General features: G+C 41.5%; 1 long non-coding RNA gene across 1 annotated transcript; it reads left to right on the top strand.

Annotated features, from left to right (window-relative positions):
- The first annotated feature begins 7,182 nt into the window (after positions 1–7,182).
- On the top strand, positions 7,183–18,969 carry LOC119083045. Its single transcript, XR_005088788.1, has 3 exons — positions 7,183–7,356; positions 13,563–13,566; positions 18,681–18,969. It is a non-coding gene; the product is annotated as an uncharacterized LOC119083045 (long non-coding RNA).
- Positions 18,970–23,034: the final 4,065 nt, after the last annotated feature.

Here is a 23,034-nt window from a genome sequence, read left to right on the forward strand (position 1 = left end):
ACTCACACGAAAAGCATATCCGATCGAGTGATATACGTAAGCCTGAAGATAAATAACAGATACAGTGTCAAATTAATTCAGGTTTACGCACGTCCACCGATGACGAAGAAGTAGAAAGATTCTATGAAGATGTCGAGAAAGCTCTGGACGAAAACCCATCACATTACCAATATCTAATCGGTGATTTCAATGCGAAGCTGGGAAAACGAGAAGAAGACTCCGAAGTTTCTGTTGGTAGTTTTAGCAACGACCAAAGAAATGAGCGTGGAAATGTTTTACTCAACTTCTACAGCAACACAATTTGTACGCAATGAATTCATTTTTTGCAGGAAAGCCTCAACGGAAATGGACTTGGGCTAGTGCAGATGGTGTAACGAAAAATGAGATCGATTACATCATAACTGGCTGTAAGTCAACCGTTAAGAACGTTACGGTCCTAAACAATTTTTCAACCGGTAGTGATCACCGAATGGTTCGTGCAAGAGTCACGTTAAATACCAGATTTCAAAGATCACAACTAGTTCAGAAAAGTGAAAGGATTGACGTACAACGGCTTTACACACAAAATGAAGAATTTGCTACGAAAATGACTGCCGAATTAGATAACGTCAACAATCAATGTGAAACATTGGACGAATTGAATACCAAAATCGTCGATACAATAATGGGTTTCATGAAATCCAAATGCAAATCCGTCCAAGGGAAAGAATCAAAACTCAGCAGAGAAACATTAGACCTGATCGCAAGCAGAGCAGAGTTGGTAAAAAACGGAGAAGATTCGGTGGAATACCGGAACTGTCTAAAAGTATCAACAAAGCAAGGAGATCAGATGAAAGAAAATATAATGTCCAATTGGCTCAAAACATAATTGAAGCTAACTGCAATATGAAAGTCCTACGGAGAAAAATGACAAACGCCAAAAAAGAAATCTTCAAATTACGAGACAAAACAGGAACGATCCAAACGGATCGAAATGCGATATTAAATATTGCAACAGAATTTTATGAGAATTTGTTTTCTTCAGCAAGACAGAGTCCAACGGAAGAAACCGAAGATAGACCAATAATAAGAAACGTGGGATCGGAGGATATGCCCGACATAACTGTTGATGAAGTCAAGGCCGCAGTAGCCGAGATGAAAAACAAAAAGTCTCCCGGAGAAGATGGTGTTCCAGTGGAAGCCATTAAACTAGGTGGAGACTCCTTATTAAAGGCAATCACGGCTTTGTTTAATCAATGTCTCCAATGGGAAGAAGTACCAGAAGCCTGGGAAAATGCGGTAATTACATTGCTGCATAAAAAAGGAGACATAACAAAGCTGGAAAATTACCGACCCATAAGCCTATTGTCAACACTCTACAAGTTGTTTATGAAAATCATTACGAAGAGGAACACTAACAAGTTCGACTTCTACCAACCTGTTGAACAAGCTGCTTTCAGATCTGGTTTCAGCACAAACGACCATTTGCAGGTGATGAGAACGCTTATTGAGAAGTGTCGTGAATACAACATCGACATAGTCTTGCTATTCATAGACTTCGAAAAAGCTTTCGATTCAGTGGAAACATGGTCGATATTGGACGCATTAGACGAATGTAGAGTAGACTCAAGGTACTCCAACACAATTCGATATGTGTACAAAAATGCTACTTCATGTATAAAACTTCATAAGAGCACGGAGAAATTCAGAATTGGCCGAGGTGTAAGGCAGGGTGACACCATTTCACCGAAATTATTCACGGCGATTCTGCAGAGTGTTTTTAGGAAGTTAAACTGGAGTAAAATGGGAATAAAGATAAATGGAGAGTACCTGAGCAATCTCCGCTTCGCTGATGACATTGTACCGATAGCAGCGAATCTAGGTCAGGCTCAGCTTATGCTACAACAGTTAAGTGAAGAGGCAAACAAAGTTGGCCTCAAGATGAACTTATCGAAAACAAAAGTCATGACCAACATCGGGGACGATAGAGAAATCAAAATTGGTGACACTGTCATTGAACGAGTCGACAGCTATGTATATCTAGGACACTGAAGTTAGGTCTGGACAACCAAACTGCAGAAATAAGACGTAGGATTGGTCTTGCATGGGCAGCGTTCGGAAAACTCAGACTAATTTTCAAAAGCAAAATGAATAATAGTCTGAAACGCAAAGTTTTCGACACTTGTGTCCTTCCAGTGCTCACTTATGGAGCGGAAACGTTAACTTTAACGAAAGCATCCGAAGAAAATTGAGAGTGACACAAAGAGCCATGGAACGGAGTATGCTTGGAATAACACTCAGAGACAGAATGACGAATCAATGGATTCGACAACAAACCAGGGTCGTTGATGTCATGGAAAGAATAGCATCTCTGAAATGGAGCTGGGCGGGACATATTGCAAGAAGGACAGACGAACGTTGGACCAAAAAGATCATGAACTGGCGACCATATAAAAGACGAGCTATAGGTAGACCACCAGAGAGATGGACAAACGGAATTAAGAATATTGCAGGTACAAACTGGCAGCAAATGGCAATGGATCGTACGAAATGGAAAGAAGTTGGAGAGGCCTACATCCAGCAGTGGATAGAAACAGGCTGAAAAAGAAGAAGAAGAAAGACGATCACCTAGGTGATCTTGAAACACAGATCTTGTGATCCTTTGTTTCCTTCCCGGTCATCATTTAAATCAAGACAACCTTCCGGTCGCCGCCAGGAATCTGTCCAAAGTGGCAGGTCCCAGGGCGACAACTTCGGAGGTTGTACGACGTAATCTCCAAGGAGCCTGCGTCTTAGTTGAAGAAATTTAGGACATTCAGAAATGACGTGTATGCCCGTTTCTTCTTCTAATCCGCAGTCGCCGAGAGCCTTAGCTTATTGAGGTGCCGATTCAGCCCACAGTGTCCAGTAATTGCACCAACCACTCTCCTTATGCATTTCCGGTCCATGCTGCTGCAAATCTTTAGCCCATCTAGCGTTCGGCCTCGGGAAGAATCGCTTCGTGTGAGCGCCTCCCTCGTACGCATTCCAGCGCTCCAAGTGTTTACCCTCCACCCATTTCGATCTCGCTTTTGCGCATATCGAATCGGGTATAGGTACGGTTCAAGCCCGTCTACGAGAGCAGCAGAGCCTGCTTTGGCAAGCTCATCCGCCTTCTCGTTTCCATCCACGCCAGAGTGTGCGGGCCCAAACCAAGCAAATCCGGTTATTTTGACCCACCGAGTTTAGGTAGTCTTTACATTCTTTGATTAGCTTGGAGATCGTTACGGGTGACGATATTGCTTTTATCATCCCCTCGTTATCGATACAGACCGTTACGTCCTCTCCTTGCGTTCCCAAAGGCAGAGCTTCTTGAACTCCTTTGAGCACTGCGAAGACTTCCGCCTGGGGGACGCTGGCAAACTTACCCAGGTGGAACCAGCTGCCTTCTTCGCTTTCTGGTCTGAAAACGCCGGCTCCGGTCCCTACCGAGGTTTTAGATCCGTCGGTAAATATGACTTTACCTTCCCTATGCAGATCTGTGGGCCAGCCGTTTAGCCAGTCCTGTCTGCCTGGGAACCTAACATCAAAGTTCCTGGTAAAGTCAACTACCGGCGTCAGCCTGTCCCTAGGCATGCTAAACACAGGATTCGCAATCACGTTCCTGATTTTTCCATGCCCCTGCAGGAAATTTGGCGTCCACCAGCCATTTTGCGCTAGCCTGTCTGCTGTGGCAGACGCTCTGGCCTTAATTACCAGGTCCAGAGGTGGCAAATTTAGTAGCACTTCCATGGCCGCAGTCGCCGTGGTTTTCATGGCTCCAGTAACACAGATGCATACTAGCCTCTGAATATCACCCAGTTCCTTCCTCTTTCTATGTCGAGTCTAGGCCACCATACCACGGAACCGTGACTCACCATGGGTCTAATGACAGCCTCATATAGCCACAGAATAGCCTGCGACCTTAGACCCCAGTTCCTCCCAAAGGAGTTCCTGCAGATCCAAAAAGCCGCTAGAGCCTTCTGCGCCTTGTCCTTTACATGCGCTATCCAGTTGAGTTTGCTGTCAAGTATGACCCCAAGGTACTTTACCTGAGAAGAGAGCGCTAAGTCAACATTAAAGAGCCTCGTATTACCCACGAGGTCGGATCCTTTGTGCCTTCTGCTGAACAACACTAGGTCCGTTTTTCCTGGGTTAACTCTAAGCCCTTTCGCGTTACACCAGCGCTCCACTATCTTCAGTGCGACTCTGACCGATCGCCTAGCGTACTCTCAAAGCTTCCTCTGACTAGGATCGTTAGATCATCCGAGTAGCCTTGGGCGTAGATTCCCTCATCGACCAGTTCTTTGATGAGAGAGTCCACTACCATACACCATAGGATCGGTGAAAGGATACCGCCTTGCGGACATCCTTTTGCTACCCAGAGATTGGTCTTCTGACCACACATTGGCCTCCACCGACCTGTCTCTGAGCATGTTACTGACCCATCTCACAACCATACGTCCGACTCCCCTTTCCTCCAGCGCTCGGCGGATAATGTCAAAGCCCGTGTTGTCGAAGGCCTTCGATGTCCATGAAACATCCAGGGCCACTTCGCCAATTACGAGCGACTGTTCCACTTTTGCTACCAGTTTGTGCAACGCAGAGTCCGTTGACTTACCTGCCTGGTAGGCATGCTGGTTGATGTGCAGCGGGTATCGCTTCAGCACTTCATCCCTGATATAAAAATCGATCAGCCTCTCCAACGTTTTTTGGACGAAAGATGTGAGACTGATTGGTCTGAAGTCTTTAGCTCCACAGTGAGATGGTTTTCCCGGTTTAGGAATAAATGTTACCTTCACTCTTTCCCACTCGGCCGGTGTATGACTGAGTGCCAAGGAGCTCCGTAACACATCACACAGCGGTTCCAACAGTATTTCTCCACTCTCCTTCAGTAGAGCCGGGAAAATACCGTCGTTTCCCGCTGACTTGTACGGCTTAAATTTACCTATCGCCCACTTCAACCTGTCCTTAGTGTCGATTCGTCTAGCCAGTGCCCAATCTTCTTCCGATGGAGGAAAACGATCTTGCGGCCTGGGCTCGACTTTATCATCTCCACAGCCAGGGAAGTGGGTTTGAAGCAGATGTTCTGCCGTATCTTCTCCACTTTCCGTGAACGTACCGTCGGGTTTCCTCAAGGAGCTCGGGAGAGCCTGGGTCCTTGGAGATTCTTGGATTCTGAGTCGGGGACATATTCCATTTCCGCACAGAATCTCCTCCATGCCTCCCTGGCCCTCGTTCGAACAGCCTTTCTGAAAGCCTTTTGAGCCGCCTTGTACGCAGCCCATTCGACGTGCTGATTTGTCCTCATTGCTCTATTCACGCTCTCCGCGCAGAAACCCTGAGTTTCTCAATCTCAGCGCTCCAGAGCTTGCCGTCCTTTTTCCTGACTTCTTTGCTTTCTGGGCACGAGCTTTCATAGGCTTCCGTCAGCAACCACGTAATGCTGTTCACAGCTTCGTTCAACTCTGCCGAGGATCTCGGCATCCCTCTTTCCAGTTTATCCTCTACGTGTTGCCTCAAAAATCCCCTATATTGTTCCCAGTTTGTCCGCCTAGGATTCCTATATTTCACCACTTTCACTGCCCCACTTCTCAGTCTGAACTTTATCGTCCTATGGTCCGAGACTGGGCGTTGAAGACACCCTCCACGAATCAATCATTTTTTGGTCGCGCGTGCTATTTGCACTTAAGTGCAATTAGTCTTCTTTTACACTATTTGCACTTAAGTGCAATTAGTCTTCTAATACACTATTTGCACTTAAGTGCAATTAATCTTGTAATACACTATTTGTACTTAAGTGCGCTGCGCAAAATCGTGTTCCATAGCGTGTGCTAACCTCTGGAAGGTCAAATAGTCTTTTTCATAATTTAACTTAAGTGCAAATAGTGTATTAGAACATTATAATTAACTTCAATTTAAGTATGGGAAAAAATCAACTTATTAATGCACATTGCACATGACCGAAAAGTACGTATCCTTACGATTCTCTATTGACCATAATTGCTGATCCGAGAAGAGACTATTCGCACATTGTGCCTCTTCTTCACTATTCGCACTTTTGAGGAAGTAGCCTTTTGTCAAGGTCGAACAAAATAATGTCAAAATGTTGGCTCAAAACCGTTTACAGTGAACGACATCTCAAATGTCTCACTGTCAAATTTTTCTGAGAATTTTATTGTGTCATTGCAAATTCACAATGACATTCTCTGAAAAAAATGACAGTGGGACAGAGATGTTCACTGTAAAAAAATTGTTACAAAATTTTTCGAGATAACATCGGCGGGTAAAATTCGAGGACGTCACTTATCACCACTGGGAAGCTGCTTTCACTTACTTCACTCACCCAACCTGATCAACCCAAAGCTATTCTTTTCGTGACGTAATATGCAGTAACTTTTCAATGTAGTAATTTCGGCATCGTTAGAGATTTAGTGGGAACATCTCGAAATGGCGAAATTTAGCTAAAACGAAACAAACATTTTTTGGTCATATCTCCCCGAGACTTTATGCCTATAATGACCTCATCGTGTCAAACTACGCGTCTTTTCACAAATTAGCTAAAAAAATGCACACACTTTAATGGTGGTATCTCCCTGAGAATTTGGGCCATGACCTAACACTACGCGTCTGGCCAACTGCTTTCAGGGAAAAAAGAAATCTGTTAACATTTGGTGAAAATATTTCGAAAAGTCACAAATTAGCTGGAATATCCGCTTCAATTTGTAGAAGGATGATTTCAGTTGATCAAACAGACTAGACATGAGCGGGCCGACGTTTTTCAATACCCGACCCGACCCGGCCCGATCCAATTTTTTGAACCCGAGCCCGACCCGACCCGAGACTTTTCTCTTTGCGGCCCGACCCAACCCGACCCGAAAAATCATCGGCTCGACGTGACCCGAGTTTTTTACTATAAGAAATTTAATGAAAAATCATTTTCTACGCATAAAAGCTTTGCAATAATCTTATACGCGAAGTAAAATAATAAAATAAGTGTGTTTCATGCTTTATAGGCTTTTATTGGCTTACTTTAAATTTGTATTTCTAACGGGCCGGCCCGAATTTTGTTTTCAAAGCCCGACGACCCGGCCCGAATGAATTTTCAAAACCCCGAGACCCGATCGGGCCGGCGTCGGGTCTCGGGATGTATTTCGGGCGGCCCGCTCATCTCTCAGACACCTTCCTAATACAATTTGTAGAAGGATGAATTCAGTAGGAACAAGCCAAAATCCTTTCTTAACAGTTTGTAGAAGGATGAATTCAGTTGGAACAAACCAAACAACATCCCTACGCAGTATGTAGATGGAGAAGGACGAATTCGGTAGGACCAAACAAAACTCTTTCATTGCAAAGTTTGTAGAAGGGTGAATTCAGTTATAACAAACCAAACTACACCCTTACTCAGCATGTGGATGGAGAAGGACGAATTCGGTAAGACCAAACAAAACTCTTTTATTGCAAAGTTTGTAGAAGGATGAATTTAGTTGTATTAAAGAAAACTCCTCCCTCACACAATCTGTAGAAGGATGAATTAGGAACAAAACAAACACCTCAACCATACGATTCATAAAAGGTTAATATAAGCTGACTATTTGATCTAATTAATATTCTGATATAAAGACTGAATGAATACATTAATAATATTTGGTTTCGAAAGCTACCATTACGTAATTTTTCTGACAAGATCATTTTCTGGTCATTTATATCATCATCTCTCCATATATTTTCAGTTTCTGAGCGAATTCTGTCCTAAAAATAATATCTGGATTCATGTTTTTTACCTTACAGTGTGCGAATAGCAAGAGAAGCTATGTAAGCTCTTGTAACCTCTTTACAATAAGATTAAATGAAGAAGTGGATGTCGCCTTCATGAAAATATCGCCTTGAGACCCAGTTATCAAATTAAAATTGGATCAAAAAAGATGAACAATCGATGAATTTAAGTGCAAATAGTCTTCTTTTACACTGTTTGCACTTATTAAAACACTAATTACACTTAAGTGCAAATAGTGTAAAAAAGACTATTTGCACTTAAGTGCAAATAGTCACTTCGTTAAAATTTCATGGAATTTGGAGAGAATTTTTTTAAATTTTTTGTAACAATGCCATTTTTTGGTCATAATGTATGGCCAAAAAAGTAAAATTAAAAAATTTTTGTCTCAGAATTGCATGAAATTTTGGCTATATGGTTTGATTCGCATTTCATACATACAGTTAAAATTTCATGGAATTTGGAGAGATTTTTTAAATTTTTTTTGTAACAATGCCATTTTTTGCAAGGGGGTAATCACTAGTAAATCAGTAAATCAAGTAAATCACGGTAAATCACAAAAAATTTTGAAAAATTTTTGAAATTTTTTTAATTGTCACTGGATTACATTTCGAAGTATCGTGGCCGTAAACATATAGGATAAATTTCATGAACTAATACAAATTGAAGTAAATAGATTCAAATTTAGTAGAAACTTCATTTTTAATTTACTTGATTTACTGTGATTTACCGTGATTTACCGTGATTTACTGAGCTAGTAAATCAGTGATTACCCCTCGATTTTTTGGTCATAATGTAAGAAGAGTACCATGGGAATAATCCCCGAACATTTATTAAAGGATTGCCGCCTTTTATTGATCATTAATTACTTTATTGCTTTTATATAAATCTATATAAATAAGCAATCTCTTTAATATAAAGTGATGATATAAAAGGGAATTTACCGCTTATATAGCGGTAAATTCCTTTTATATCACTTTATATTAAAGAGATTACCGCTTTTAATTGTACATTAATTACTTTATATAAGGAACAAATTTTCTTTATGTCCCCGCCTTATGTAAGCGATAAATTTCACTTTATATCAGCGTAATATATAAATAGATTGCCGCTTTTTATTGTACATTAATTACTTTATATAAGCGGTAAATTTCCTTTATATCACCGCTTTATATATGCGGTGGATTTCATTTATATAACAGTGACACCTCTTTATATACGCGGCGCATATCCTTTTATATGGAGATATACTGTATAATTGATATATGTATTGTTTGCGGTATATTTCCTTTGTAAAAACGGAATATAGCAATATAGAGGTTGTAAACATTCTGTGAGAATTTTGTATTACATTTCCATTTTTCCAATGACGTAAAAAATTTAATTTAATTTTAGCAGTAAAACTATCAAAGGTATGTCCATTAGCCATGTGTGCAATGAAACAGGCAGCGTACATTCCACATACATTGCTTGTTAGCTGTTGTAAATGCTGTGTGCAATAGGTTACTTGTTTACAGTTCTCTTATAAATGTCAACAGTTGCCAGCTCCACAGTTGACGAAAACTCTGAGAATATTACGGCGGTCACAGACTGGGTAAGAGCCTCACTAAAACGTACTTCAATACGTAGAGATCCAGTTTTTGACATTGAATTATGAGGTTCTGATGCGCTCAAGTCTGGAGATCAATCAACGGCTATCAGTGTATATCCGGCCGCATATGCTTCTCGACTGATACCATTACCAAAGTCAGTGTAGTTAACGAATTGTAGGCTCTTATGTATTGATGATTTGTAAAATCGCAGACAAACGGTTTAGATGGTCCAGAAACACACAAATTTGTGTCATGCCATAGTGGTCTAAAATTGAATGGATTTGATGTGATCTGTCCGTTAAAGGCAGCTGTGTTAACGAATCCAATGATACATCTCTGTGGAAGTACTCCGAGGTATAAATTATCCATTGTTTTAGTCTGTGATACTGTTGGAATCGTGATCGCCTTGACATCGAGGGTATTTCGCTGTAGCAACTTCCAAGACTCTGTTGTGTGCCATTACAAAATTCGAATTCAGCTTAACTTTACGAACATGTAACTCTGCTTCATAATTTCAAATGTGGCTCCAGAATTTGGTACTCCCATTAGATGAAAAGGCATCCTTAGATCTTTGTAGTTTGATAGTCATTTCGACACCCGCTTCAGTAGTAATTTGTCAACGTTCAATAAATCGCAGTGAAGTGGCCCGTAAAGGTCGACATTTCTATTGTCAATAGTATGTGAGCGACGTTTTGTAAAACCTTCATTGTCATTGTTTGTACTCTCCATGTGTTAATGAGTATTGGCATAAAAACAGACCAGAAGTTAGATGAGTGGTTTTGGAAATCTCCGAGTAATTAAGTAAATTTTGTAGGTATGCTCTGCACGGGTAACATTTGTGGGTGGTGTTAACACATTTCTGGGTTGAGGCTGACATCTACTTGTGAAAACATTGAGTGTAACCAATTGTTAACAGGACCCACTACTGGTGGTGCTGGTGCAGCTACACCACCAGGTGGTATCGGGTGAGGGGGTACAGTTATTTTTGCCTGTACGTGTATGTAAACACGAGCCAGATCCAGATATTCGTCAGCGCAGCTACCACTGACCACAAATTCAATCGGTCCATTGTTGGAGATCGAAGTTATGGGTCTATAGGTCTGGAGAGCACCGCTCTCAATAGCTGTCTGTATAAGGAACGGTAGCGAAAAGGTCCAACTCAGATTAGAGTTCAGCTCTACTACTTTATTTATATGTGCCATTGTAGATTATTTAGTGAAAAATATCTTTGAGTTTTCTTTTGGTAATTTCTTTTTCTTGTTGTTTGTTTTCTTCACCGTTGGTTTGCTCGGCTTCTGTTTCTTATTTTGCACTGTTTTTCTGCGTTTAATGTTACTCGACTGGAATAACTGTACTCGTATGGCGTTTCCTATTAGTTTTTAGATTTATTTATCAGGGTGGACGATCACCTAACACCGCCAAAGACTGTCCCAAGCCAGTTTGAAAAGAGTGGAGGAATGAAGTTTAACGAGGACGTAGCAGTAGATAAGATAGGATTAGATAGATCAATCTTAAGGCTGAATGAATCGTGATTGGAAGCCAAAAGAATTGGGGTTAAGGGACCAACGTTGAGGCGAAACAACACGATCAGGAAGCCCAAGGATAGAACGATCCCAGAATTCTTATTAGCTACTAGGTTAAGCTTTTCAACGACGTCCTTTAAAAGACGTCAATAACCTTTTGCTCAGATAGGTTCAAAAGAATGGGCAAAGCTTTATGGAAAAGAATGTTCAAAAAGAGTAACACTACCCGTCGGCACTGTGCACTTTGATAGGCACTGTGGTCCCGGTACGTGCAGAAATGCGCGGGTCAGAGCTCGGATTACGGGGCGAGCAAAGTAAAGCTTTCATACTCACCAACCCGCAGTAGCAAGCGTGTGTTTAATGCTAAAAACCTTCAAACGAAGCCACAACGAATTATACATTGCCACATATAATGCCAGAACATTGTCGTCAAGACAAAAATGCAAGAAATGGAAGAAGAGCTAGAAAAGATAAAATGGGATGTTGTGGGAGTGAGCGAAGTGAGAAAACCTGGAGAGGAATGCCTGAAATTACAATCAGGGCATACATTCTTCTACCGAGGAAGTGATAGTCAGATGCTGATGCACGGTGTCGGATTGTTCATAAACAAGCGGTGGTCGGATCGCATAACTCACACGAAAAGCATATCCGATCGAGTGATATACGTAAGCCTGAAGATAAATAACAGATACAGTGTCAAATTAATTCAGGTTTACGCACCCACGTCCACCCATGATGACGAAGAAGTAGAAAGATTCTATGAAGATGTCGAGAAAGCTCTGGACGAAAACCCATCACATTACCAATATCTCATCGGGGATTTCAATGCGAAGCTGGAAAACGAGAAGAAGACTCCGAAGTTTCTATTGGCAGTTTTAGCAACGACCAAAGAAATGAGCGTGGAAATGTTTTACTCAACTTCCTACAGCAACACAATTTGTACGCAATGAATTCATTTTTTGCAGGAAAGCCTCAACGGAAATGGACTTGGGCTAGTGCAGATGGTGTAACGAAAAAATGAGATCGATTACATCATAACTGGCTGTAAGTCAACCGTTAAGAACGTTACGGTCCTAAACAATTTTTCAACCGGTAGTGATCACCGAATGGTTCGTGCAAGAGTCACGTTAAATACCAGATTTCAAAGATCACAACTAGTTCAAAAAGTGAAAGGATTGACGTACAACGGCTTTACACACAAAATGAAGAATTGCTACGAAAATGACTGCCGAATTAGATAACGTCAACAATCAATGTGAAACATTGGACGAATTGAATACCAAAATCGTCGATACAATAATGGGTTTCATGAAATCCAAATGCAAATCCGTCCAAGGGAAAGAATCAAAACTCAGCAGAGAAACATTAGACCTGATCGCAAGCAGAGCAGAGTTGGTAAAAAACGGAGGACGAGATTCGGTGGAATACCGGAACTTGTCTAAAAGTATCAACAAAGCAAGGAGATCAGATGAAAGAAAATATAATGTCCAATTGGCTCAAAACATAATTGAAGCTAACTGTAATATGAAAGTCCTACGGAGAAAAATGACAAACGCCAAAAAAGAAATCTTCAAATTACGAGACAAAACAGGAACGATCCAAACGGATCGAAATGCGATATTAAATATTGCAACAGAATTTATGAGAATTTGTTTTCTTCAGCAAGACAGAGTCCAACGGAAGAAACCGAAGATAGACCAATAATAAGAAACGTGGGATCGGAGGATATGCCCGACATAACTGTTGATGAAGTCAAGGCCGCAGTAGCCGAGATGAAAAACAAAAAGTCTCCAGGAGAAGATGGTGTTCCAGTGGAAGCCATTAAACTAGGTGGAGACTCCTTATTAAAGGCAATCACGGCTTTGTTTAATCAATGTCTCCAATGGGAAGAAGTACCAGAAGCTTGGGAAAATGCGGTAATTACATTGCTGCATAAAAAAAGGAGACATAACAAAGCTGGAAAATTACCGACCCATAAGCCTATTGTCAACACTCTACAAGTTGTTTATGAAAATCATTACGAAGAGGAACACTAACAAGTTCGACTTCTACCAACCTGTTGAACAAGCTGCTTTCAGATCTGGTTTCAGCACAAACGACCATTTGCAAGTGATGAGAACGCTTATTGAGAAGTGTCGTGAATACAACATCGACATAGTCTTGCTATTCATAGACTTCGAAAAAGCTTTCGATTCAGTGGAAACATGGTCGATATTGGACGCATTAGACGAATGTAGAGTAGACTCAAGGTACTCCAACACAATTCGATATGTGTACAAAAATGCTACTTCATGTATAAAACTTCATAAGAGCACGGAGAAATTCAGAATTGGCCGAGGTGTAAGGCAGGGTGACACCATTTCACCGAAATTATTCACGGCGATTCTGCAGAGTGTTTTTAGGAAGTTAAACTGGAGTAAAATGGGAATAAATATAAATGGAGAGTACCTGAGCAATCTCCGCTTCGCTGATGACATAGTACCGATAGCAGCGAATCTAGGTCAGGCTCAGCTTATGCTACAACAGTTAAGTGAAGAGGCAAACAAAGTTGGCCTCAAGATGAACTTATCGAAAACAAAAGTCATGACCAACATCGGGGACGATAGAGAAATCAAAATTGGTGACACTGTCATTGAACGAGTCGACAGCTACGTATATCTAGGACATAAGCTGAAGTTAGGTCTGGACAACCAAACTGCAGAAATAAGACGTAGGATTGGTCTTGCATGGGCAGCGTTCGGAAAACTCAGACTAATTTTCAAAAGCAAAATGAATAATAGTCTGAAACGCAAAGTTTTCGACACTTGTGTCCTTCCAGTGCTCACTTATGGAGCGGAAACGTTAACTTTAACGAAAGCATCCGAAGAAAAATTGAGAGTGACACAAAGAGCCATGGAACGGAGTATGCTTGGAATAACACTCAGAGACAGAATGACGAATCAATGGATTCGACAACAAACCAGGGTCGTTGATGTCATGGAAAGAATAGCATCTCTGAAATGGAGCTGGGCGGGACATATTGCAAGAAGGACAGACGAACGTTGGACCAAAAAGATCATGAACTGGCGACCATATAAAAGACGAGCTATAGGTAGACCACCAGAGAGATGGACAAACGGAATTAAGAATATTGCAGGTACAAACTGGCAGCAAATGGCAATGGATCGTACGAAATGGAAAGAAGTTGGAGAGGCCTACATCCAGCAGTGGATAGAAACAGGCTGAAAAAGAAGAAGAAGAAGAAAGACGATCACCTAGGTGATCTTGAAACACAGATCTTGTGATCCTTTGTTTCCTTCCCGGTCATCATTTAAATCAAGACAACCTTCCGGTCGCCGCCAGGAATCTGTCCAAAGTGGCAGGTCCCAGGGCGACAACTTCGGAGAGTTGTACGACGTAATCTCCAAGGAGCCTGCGTCTTAGTTGAAGAAATTTAGGACATTTAGAAATGACGTGTATGCCCGTTTCTTCTTCTAATCCGCAGTCGCCGAGAGCCTTAGCTTATTGAGGTGCCGATTCAGCCCACAGTGTCCAGTAATTGCACCAACCACTCTCCTTATGCATTTCCGGTCCATGCTGAGCAAATCTTTAGCCCATCTAGCGTTCGGCCTCGGGAAGAATCGCTTCGTGTGAGCGCCTCCCTCGTACGCATTCCAGCGCTCCAAGTGTTTACCCTCCACCCATTTCGATCTCGCTTTTGCGCATATCGAATCGGGTATAGGTAGGTACGGTTCAAGCCCGTCTACGAGAGCAGCAGAGCCTGCTTTGGCAAGCTCATCCGTATTCTCGTTTCCATCCACGCCAGAGTGTGCGGGGATCCAAACCAAGCAAATCCGGTTATTTTGACCCACCGAGTTTAGGTAGTCTTTACATTCCTTGATTAGCTTGGAGATCGTTACGGGTGACGATATTGCTTTTATCATCCCCTCGTTATCGATACAGACCGTTACGTCCTCTCCTTGCGTTCCCAAAGGCAGAGCTTCTTGAACTCCTTTGAGCACTGCGAAGACTTCCGCCTGGGGGACGCTGGCAAACTTACCCAGGTGGAACCAGCTGCCTTCTTCGCTTTCTGGTCTGAAAACGCCGGCTCCGGTCCCTACCGAGGTTTTAGATCCGTCGGTAAATATGACTTTACCTTCCCTATGCAGATCTGTGGGCCAGCCGTTTAGCCAGTCCTGTCTGCCTGGGAACCTAACATCAAAGTTCCTGGTAAAGTCAACTACCGGCGTCAGCCTGTCCCTAGGCATGCTAAACACAGGATTCGCAATCACGTTCCTGTTTTTTCCATGCCCCTGCAGGAAATTTGGCGTCCACCAGCCATTTTGCGCTACCCTGTCTGCTGTGGCAGACGCTCTGGCCTTAATTACCAGGTCCAGAGGTGGCAAATTTAGTAGCACTTCCATGGCCGCAGTCGCCGTGGTTTTCATGGCTCCAGTAACACAGACGCATACTAGCCTCTGAATATCACCCAGTTCCTTCCTAGCTCTTTCTATGTCGAGTCTAGGCCACCATACCACGGAACCGTGACTCACCATGGGTCTAATGACAGCCTCATATAGCCACAGAATAGCCTGCGACCTTAGACCCCAGTTCCTCCCAAAGGAGTTCCTGCAGATCCAAAAAGCCGCTAGAGCCTTCTGCGCCTTGTCCTTTACATGCGCTATCCAGTTGAGTTTGCTGTCAAGTATGACCCCAAGGTACTTTACCTGAGAAGAGAGCGCTAAGTCAACATTAAAGAGCCTCGTATTACCCACGAGGTCGGATCCTTTGTGCCTTCTACTGAACAACACTAGGTCCGTTTTTCCTGGGTTAACTCTAAGCCCTTTCGCGTTACACCAGCGCTCCACTATCTTCAGTGCGACTCTGACCCGATCGCCTAGCGTACTCTCAAAGCTTCCTCTGACTAGGATCGTTAGATCGTCCGAGTAGCCTTGGGCATAGATTCCCTCATCGACCAGTTCTTTGATGAGATAGTCCACTACCATACACCATAGGATCGGTGAAAGGATACCGCCTTGCGGACATCCTTTTACTACCCAGAGATTGGTCTTCTGACCACACACATCGGCCTCCACCGACCTGTCTCTGAGCATGTTACTGACCCATCTCACAACCGTACGTCCGACTCCCCTTTCCTCCAGCGCTCGGCGGATAATGTCAAAGCCCGTGTTGTCGAAGGCCCCTTCGATGTCCATGAAACATACCAGGGCCACTTCGCCAATTACGAGCGACTGTTCCACTTTTGCTACCAGTTTGTGCAACGCAGAGTCCGTTGACTTACCTGCCTGGTAGGCATGCTGGTTGATGTGCAGCGGGTATCGCTTCAGCACTTCATCCCTGATATAAAAATCGATCAGCCTCTCCAACGTTTTTTGGACGAAAGATGTGAGACTGATTGGTCTGAAGTCTTTAGCTCCACAGTGAGATGGTTTTCCCGGTTTAGGAAAAAATGTTACCTTCACTCTTTCCCACTCGGCCGGTGTATGACTGAGTGCCAAGGAGCTCCGTAACACATCACACAGCGGTTCCAACAGTATTTCTCCACTCTCCTTCAGTAGAGCCGGGAAAATACCGTCGTTTCCCGCTGACTTGTACGGCTTAAATTTACCTATCGCCCACTTCAACCTGTCCTTAGTGTCGATTCGTCTAGCCAGTGCCCAATCTTCTTCCGATGGAGGAAAACGATCTTGCGGCCTGGGCTCGACTTTATCATCTCCACAGCCAGAGAAGTGGGTTTGAAGCAGATGTTCTGCCGTATCTTCTCCACTTTCCGTGAACGTACCGTCGGGTTTCCTCAAGGAGCTCAGAATCTCCTCCATGCCTCCCTGGCCCTCGTTCGAACAGCCTTTCTGAAAGCCTTTTGAGCCGCCTTGTACGCAGCCCATTCGACGTGCTGATTTGTCCTCATTGCTCTATTTCACGCTCTCCGCGCAGAAATCCTGAGTTTCTCAATCTCAGCGCTCCAGAGCTTGCCGTCCTTTTTCCTGACTTCTTTGCTTTCTGGGCACGAGCTTTCATAGGCTTCCGTCAGCAACCACGTAATGCTGTTCACAGCTTCGTTCAACTCTGCCGAGGATCTCGGCATCCCTCTTTCCAGTTTATCCTCTACGTGTTGCCTCAAAAATCCCCTATATTGTTCCCAGTTTGTCCGCCTAGGATTCCTATATTTCACCACTTTCACTGCCCCACTTCTCAGTCTGAACTTTATCGTCCTATGGTCCGAGACTGGGCGTTGAAGACACCCTCCACGAATCAATCATTTTTTGGTCGGCGCGTGCTATTTGCACTTAAGTGCAATTAGTCTTCTTTTACACTATTTGCACTTAAGTGCAATTAGTCTTCTAATACACTATTTGCATTTAAGTGCAATTAATCTTGTAATACACTATTTGTACTTAAGTGCGCTGCGCAAAATCGTGTTCCATAGCGTGTGCTAACCTCTGGAAGGTCAAATAGTCTTTTTCCTAATTTAACTTAAGTGCAAATAGTGTATTAGAACATTATAATTAACTTCAATTTAAGTATGGGAAAAAAATCAACTTATTAATGCACATTGCACATGACCGAAAGAGACTATTCGCACATTGTGCCTCTTCTTCACTATTCGCACTTTTTGAGGAAGTAGCCTTTTGTCAAGGTCGAACAAAATAACCTAATGTCAAAATATTGGCTCAAAACCGTTTACAGTGAACGACATCTCAAATGTCTCACTGTCAAATTTTTCTGAGAATTTTATTGTGTCATTGCAAATTCACAATGACATTCTCTGAAAAAAATGACAGTGGGACATTTGAGATGTCGTTCACTGTAAAAAAAATTGTTACAAAATTTTTCGAGATAACATCGGCTAGGTAAAATTCGAGGACGTCACTTATCACCACTGGGAAGCTGCTTTCACTTACTTCACTCACCCAACCTGATCAACCCAAAGCTATTCTTTTCGTGACGTAATATGCAGTAACTTTTCAATGTAGTAATTTCGGCATCGTTAGAGATTTAGTGGGAACATCTCGAAATGGCGAAATTTAGCTAAAACGAAACAAACATTTTTTGGTCATATCTCCCCGAGACTTTATGCCTATAATGACCTCATATTGGTGTCAAACTACGCGTCTTTTCACAAATTAGCTAAAAAAATGCACACACTTTAATGGTGGTATCTCCCTGAGAATTTGGGCCACTGACCTAACACTACGCGTCTGGCCAACAGCTTTCAGGGAAAAAAACCGAAATCTGTTAACATTTGGTGAAAATATTTCGAAAAGTCACAAATTAGCTGGAATATCCGCTTCAATTTGTAGAAGGATGATTTCAGTTGATCAAACAGACTAGAGATGAGCGGGCCGACGTTTTTTCAATACCCGACCCGACCCGGCCCGATCCAATTTTTTGAACCCGAGCCCGACCCGACCCGAGACTTTTCTCTTTGCGGCCCGACCCAACCCGACCCGAAAAAATCATCGGCTTGACGTGACCCGAGTTTTTTTTACTATAAGAAATTTAATGAAAAATCATTTTCTACGCATAAAAGCTTTGCAATAATCTTATACGCGAAGTAAAATAATAAAATAAGTTAGTGTTTCATGCTTTATAGGCTTTTATTGGCTTACTTTAAATTTGTATTTCTAAGTCGGGCCGGCCCGAATTTTTGTTTTCAAAACCCGACCCGACCCGGCCCGAATGAATTTTCAAAACCCGGACCCGAACCCGATCGGGCCGGGTCGGGTCGGGTCGGGCCGATGTATTTCGGGCGGCCCGCTCATCTCTCAGACACCTTCCTAATACAATTTGTAGAAGGATGAATTCAGTAGGAACAAGCCAAAATCCTTTCTTAACAGTTTGTAGAAGGATGAATTCAGTTGGAACAAACCAAACAACATCCCTACGCAGTATGTAGATGGAGAAGGACGAATTCGGTAGGACCAAACAAAACTCTTTCATTGCAAAGTTTGTAGAAGGGTGAATTCAGTAGGAACAAGCCAAAATCCTTCCTTAACAGTTTGTACAAGGCTGAATTCAGTTATAACAAACCAAACTACACCCTTACTCAGCATGTGGATGGAGAAGGACGAATTCGGTAAGACCAAACAAAACTCTTTTATTGCAAAGTTTGTAGAAGGATGAATTTAGTTGTATTAAAGAAAACTCCTCCCTCACACAATCTGTAGAAGGATGAATTAGGAACAAAACAAACACCTCAACCATACGATTCATAAAAGGTTAATATAAGCTGACTATTTGATCTAATTAATATTCTGATATAAAGACTGAATGAATACATTAATAATATTTGGTTTCGAAAGCTACCATTACGTAATTTTTCTGACAAGATCATTTTCTGGTCATTTATATCATCATCTCTCCATATATTTTCAGTTTCTGAGCGAATTCTGTCCTAAAAATAATATCTGGATTCATGTTTTTTACCTTACAGTGTGCGAATAGCAAAGAAGAGGCTATGTAAGCTCTTGTAACCTCTTTACAATAAGATTAAATGAAGAAGTGGATGTCGCCTTCATGAAAATATCGCCTTGAGACCCAGTTATCAAATTAAAATTTTGATCCAAGAACAAGATGAACAATCGATGAATTTTAGTGCAAATAGTCTTCTTTTACACTGTTTGCACTTATTAAAACACTAATTACACTTAAGTGCAAATAGTGTAAAAAAAGACTATTTGCACTTAAGTGCAAATAGTCACTTCGTTAAAATTTCATGGAATTTGGAGAGAATTTTTTTAAATTTTTTGTAACAATGCCATTTTTTGGTCATAATGTATGGCCAAAAAAGTAAAATTAAAAATTTTTTGTCTCAGAATTGCATGAAATTTTGGCTATATGGTTTGATTCGCATTTCATACATACAGTTAAAATTTCATGGAATTTGGAGAGATTTTTTTAAATTTTTTTTGTAACAATGCCATTTTTTGCAAGGGGGTAATCACTAGTAAATCAGTAAATCAAGTAAATCACGGTAAATCACAAAAAATTTTGAAAAATGTTTGAAAATTTTTTAATTGTCACTGGATTACATTTCGAAGTATCGTGGCCGTAAACATATAGGATAAATTTCATGAACTAATACAAATTGAAGTAAATAGATTCAAATTTAGTAGAAACTTCATTTTGAATTTACTTGATTTACTGTGATTTACCGTGATTTACCGTGATTTACCGTGATTTACCTATTCAAAATATCGAGGTCCGCACCAGCTATGAACTGTAGCAATAGAGAGCCTCTGGGATTTATGTTTGTGCTTCCCCAGACCGTATGATGCGAATTAGCATCTCGTGATATTCTTACTACTGCCGTGTCCTCGTCCGAAAACTGTCGCATTAGCATGGCTTGAAACTTGGGGGCCACGTAGATAGCCGCCCTCGTTCTCCCACCATTGCCTGCGATGAAGACTCTATTTCTGTGATGGCCGAAGCCCATCACCATAGATTTATTTGTCCAAGGTTCTTGGATAAACACTACACTTGTGTGCTCCATTGCTATGTCGCGACAAAGGTTAGCCGTGGCAGCTTTGCAATGGTGCAAGTTAATTTGTGCAAATTCGATATCTCGATTAGCCATTTCGACATTGAGATGGTTACATTAAAATTATTCGACCCAGCCTCTTAATGGGCGGTATTTCCCGAAGAAGGTCCCTTCGTTGTCGAAGAGCCCTTTTTCGGTGTGAACCTTCCGGTAGGCAAATTGGTTCTGACGGTTCCAGTCTTGCGACTAGCCCTCGTCGACCTCTTTTTGCCACCGTCCAGTTTAAGCGACCTATTCCCAGAGGAGACCGCCTTCTCATTCTCAGGATTGGGAATGGAAGTTTCAGCCATGTCCGGTTTCGGTGCTGTAACCAAACTGCGGAAATAAGACGTAGGATTGGTCTTGCATGGGCAGCGTTTAGAAAACTCAGACTAATTTTCAAAAGCAAAATGAATAATAGTCTGAAACGCAAAGTTTTCGACACTTGTGTCCTTCCAGTGCTCACTTATGGAGCGGAAACGTTAACTTTAACAAAAGCATCCGAAGATAAATTGAGAGTGACACAAAGAGCCATGGAACGGAGTATGCTCGGAATAACACTCAGAGACAGAATGACGAATCAATGGATTCGACAACAAACCAGGGTCGTTGATGTCATGGAAAGAATAGCATCTCTGAAATGGAGCTGGGCGGGACATATTGCAAGAAGGACAGACGAACGTTGGACCAAAAAGATCATGAACTGGCGACCATATAAAAGACGAGCTATAGGTAGACCACCAGAGAGATGGACAAACGGAATTAAGAATATTGCAGGTACAAACTGGCAGCAAATGGCAATGGATCGTACGAAATGGAAAGAAGTTGGAGAGGCCTACATCCAGCAGTGGATAGAAACAGGCTGAAAAAGAAGAAGAAGAAGAAGAAGAAGTAGAGGCTTGTTTATCGCTACAAATCAGATAAAGTTATTGAATCTCTTATTGAGTATGATTGTTCTAACAATGCTAAAATGCACTTAAGACTAGAGAATAGCACTGCCTTTGGTCTTAGTTTTCGAGAGGAGAAACTGTTCAAATAAAATAAATATCGTAGTTGGTCTTGAAATAATGTAGAAAAATACCTCAGAGACAACGATGGATTCACGTCATAGACTTGAAATCTGATCATCAGATATCTTGAAAATTTCCAATGGAACAGTTGATGGGTGATAACTCGAATAACTTTGCTCGTTCAAGATCCCTAGACCTAGACCTATTGAGGTCGGATTCAATTGTCAGCCCTAAATGAGCCCTAAACGTGAAGGTATGATTTAATTAAGAAACACATTGTATATCAACAAAACGCCCATTATGACATGCTTTTTTTCTTAATCATCGGATAACTTTGGTCACTGAGCGGCTCCAAACTCTGGACCGGTTTCAATCATCAGCCCTAAATGAGCCCTAAACGATAGACTATAATTTTAGTCAGACGCTTTTTGAATATCGTTGAAAGAGCTAATATGACATGTTTGTGTTTAGAGAAAGCTTAATATCATTGGCGGGATAGCAGCCCTAAACTCAGGATTGGCTTCAATTGTCAGCCCTAAACTAGCCCCAAACGTTAATATATACTTTCAACTAGGAACACTATGAATAACATCCAAAACTGCCAATATGACATGTTTTTTCGAGAAAAAATTGAAAAACTGAGGTATTTGAGCAGCCCTAAACTCGGGACCGGTTTCAATCGTCAGCCCTAAACTAGCCCCAAATCATAGATTGAGTGGAAAGTCAAAAACCTATTCAGTTTATGACAAAACACTTAAGTGACATGCTTGAAAACTTCAAAACGGTATAACTCACGTAAATCGACAGCCCTAAACTCGGGACCGGTTTTATTCGTCAGCCCTAAACGAGCCCTTTACAATGAGCCATAACTCGACACAGCACTAAATGGTGGCGGTGCCAGCGACATGTACCTTTCATTTTCGAAGAGAAAGAGCATTTTAAAGGAAAATTGTGAAGTACCTTTATTATTAGTAAAAATTGACAAACTCAAACTTATTTCATTGATTTGACACAGAAGATAGGTTTTTGCAGTTCTACAAGTTTCACTTATTAAATTCTAAATTCAATAACCTTTTTGACCATACCAATTTTAGATCACAAGACTTCATTTTCGAAGAGAAAGAGCAATTTAAAGGAAAATTGTGAAGTACCTTAATTATTAGTAAAAATTGACAAACTCAAACTTATTTCATTAATTTGACATAGAAGATAGGTGTTTGCAGTTATTGAATTCTAAATTCAATTACCTTTCTGACCATACCAATTTTAGATCACAAGACTTCATTTTCGAAGAGAAAGAGCAATTTAAAGGAAAATTGTGAAGTACCTTTATTATTAGTAAAAATTGACAAACTCAAACTTATTTCATTGATTTGACACAGAAGATAGGTTTTTGCAGTTCTACAAGTTTCGCCTACTAAATTCTAAATTCAATTACCTTTCTGACCATACCAATTTTAGATCACAAAACTTCATTTTCGAAGAGAAAGAGCAATTTAAAGGCAAATTGTGAAGTACGTTTATTATTAGTAAAAATTGACAAACTCAAACTTATTTCATTAATTTGACACAGAAGATAGGTTTTTGCATTTCTACAAGTTTCGCTTATTAAATTCTA

The sequence above is a fragment of the Bradysia coprophila genome, unplaced genomic scaffold (genome assembly GCF_014529535.1).
Source record: "Bradysia coprophila strain Holo2 unplaced genomic scaffold, BU_Bcop_v1 contig_538, whole genome shotgun sequence".
NCBI lineage: Eukaryota > Metazoa > Arthropoda > Insecta > Diptera > Sciaridae > Bradysia > Bradysia coprophila.